The sequence below is a fragment of the Lupinus angustifolius genome, chromosome LG13, assembly GCF_001865875.1.
Source record: "Lupinus angustifolius cultivar Tanjil chromosome LG13, LupAngTanjil_v1.0, whole genome shotgun sequence".
Classification (NCBI taxonomy): domain Eukaryota; kingdom Viridiplantae; phylum Streptophyta; class Magnoliopsida; order Fabales; family Fabaceae; genus Lupinus; species Lupinus angustifolius.
Genome location: NC_032021.1, coordinates 4,685,704 through 4,688,541, shown reverse-complemented (window position 1 = coordinate 4,688,541; position 2,838 = coordinate 4,685,704).

Sequence of the window (2,838 nt, the reverse complement as noted above, 5' to 3'; positions counted from 1 at the left end):
AATTTATGCACCAGAAAATCTCATATGATCAAGAACCATCCAAATAACCAAATAAGCTATTTTGAAACAATAAGTCAGAAAATGTCAAACCAAGTCAGAAAAATCACAAATAAGTCTTGAAACAATAATAACAACTGAATCCATAAAGTGCAACAACTCAAGATATAAACCTAAGGGTAGGATAACCTAGATCTAAAGATTCCTAAGCTACGGTTGAGGTGGAGGAAGATCAATCTCATCATCAAGAATAGCTACAGTCTGGTCACCACTGATCAACATAGTCAACTTCTGAAATCCAGAACAAAGCAGTGCATTCTGAGCTTCAGCTGTAGAGCGAATGAAGGCGTTCTGAGCTTCGGATGTTGAATGAATCAGATTCCTCACGGTTTGGTATTGGTTGTCAGAATAAGCAATTTGACGTTCTTCGTACTGTTCCAGACCAGCATAGTACGAGTCTTTCAACCCTTGAAAGTGTAGATCCATGCGGTTGTTGAGCCTTTGTTCCATAGCTTCTATATGAGCCATACCAAAAACGGAATCATGTGATGCTGTCCTAGAGGGCTCCCCCTGATTAGTAGCATTCTCATCACCCAGGCCATCCTGATCATCATCACTAGACAGCTCCAGATCAATAGTAGCGATCATCATCACTGGACAACTCCAGATCAATAGTAGTATGGTCCTCCTGGTATTTCCAAGTAGTACCGTACTTGTAGATACCCATCTTGTGAATCAGACTCTCACCAACCAAATGATCCTTATCAATATATTCAACAATAATAGTGTCAGTAACGTCAATACGCAAATAATCCACAATCTATGATATAAAGATACTGTAGGGAAGCAACTTAGACTGCGACAGAGAAACACTATTGATGACCTTTAAGATCTCCTTAGGCCAGTTAATCATCACATTGTTCTTAACAGCGTACATGAAACGCAAATCATTCACAGTGGGTTGTACATGATTTGTGTTCCTCTGCAACGATGATATAATGTAGCAGCCTATTCTCAACAGATAATGACCCAACCTTGGTTAATTCACCCTGAATGTACAGATGAGGTCCTCTAAGAAACGACTTATACACCTCAGTAGCATCAAAAATATCCTTAACCCATGAGCAGTCTCCTATACCATAACCCAAAGAGGATAACCCACCAACATTAATAAACAGGTCATCACTAATCTCAAACAGTTTTCCAGAAATCATAGATCAATATTTACCATCCTTATACCTAAAGTTTGCATAAAATTCCCTAACTAGAGTAGGGTAGACTTATCACTTCAATTCCAGAAATTTAACGGCTCCATGAGCCTCCATATCATGCGAGAAACTGAAATTTTGTTCCGCCATCCAGGTTAGATCAACATACCTTACATATGTGGGTTTTCGTCCTTGAAATTTAGCCAAACGGGTCTCTTACAGAATGAGCGAGTAGAATGGGTCACCACGGTCCTGTTGGATGCTCCGAGTGGAGGATGAGCCAAACTCCAGTCTTCTTCCACGATTAGCAGGGGTTTTGAACCTTTTTGGGCGACTTTGTTCCATTGTTTTGCAGAAACTGAGTTGATTTTGGACGAACCAGAGAGGGAATGTGGCAAACCTAACCTAGGGTTTTGATTTGGGGGAAAACGGGATTGAAGTGAAATCGGGTGAAATTAGAGATTTCTAGGAGATTAGATAGGGTTAGGGGTGTATCTAGGTTAATGCACTTGATTTAGTTGTATCACGGTTACAGATACTCAAGAGGAAGAGGAAATAGAGAAAATGCCAAAAAAAGTGTGAAACCGAAATGTTGTATGCACTTATACTGCTGGTTTTAATCGATTAACGGGCGTGGTTAATCGATTAAAATCATACGAAAAATGATTTTTCAAAACTGATGCCCAGGTAATCGATTAATATTAAAACTTAATCGATTAAGTTTGATGTTTTAATCGATTAAACACGGTAATTTTTAGATCAAGAAGAACGGTTTCAACTTTTTGGGACTTATGCATGCATTTTAAAAGATATTGTTCATCAAGAATATCTAGACAGTTTTAATCAAGATATTGTTCATCAAGAATCCCAAGGTCTCTCCTTAGAACATAGAAAGTATCCCGTGGAAGGGGCTTGGTGAAAATATCTGCTAACTGTTTAGAGGTTTCAACTTTCAACGAATTCAAGCACGCAATCACCTTTTTGAACATGATCACGTAAGAAATGATGTCTAATTTCAATATGCTTGGTTCTAGAATGCAAAACGGGATTCTTGGATAGGTTTATGGCACTTGTATTATCGCATTTAATGGGGATCTTTTCTAGTTTAAGACCAAAGTCCTTAAGTTGCTGCTTCATCCAAAGGATTTGAGCGCAACACACACTAGCGGCAATGTATTCCGCTTCGGCGGTGGACAAAGCAACAAGCTTGCTTTTTACTGTGCCATGCAACTAATGAACTGCCCAACAAGTGACAAGTACCACTAGTGCTTTTCCGATCCAATTTACATCCGGCAAAATCGGAGTCGAAATATCCCACCAAAGATAGTGAGGCATCCCGAGGATATCATAATCTCATATTAGTTGTTCCTTTTAAATATTTCATGATTCTTTTAACAGTTATATAATGTGATTCCTTAGGTAAAGACTGAAATCTAGCACACATGCATACAATAAACATAATATCAGGTCGGCTTGCAGTTAAATAAAGTAATGAGCCAATCATACCACGATATTTTGTTACCTCTATCATGCAGATGCCATAGGAGTGGATGTTTCCTTACATTTTTCTATATCGAATTTCTTAAGTAGCTCTTTGTAATATTTAGCCTGATGAATGAAGATCCCACTTTCT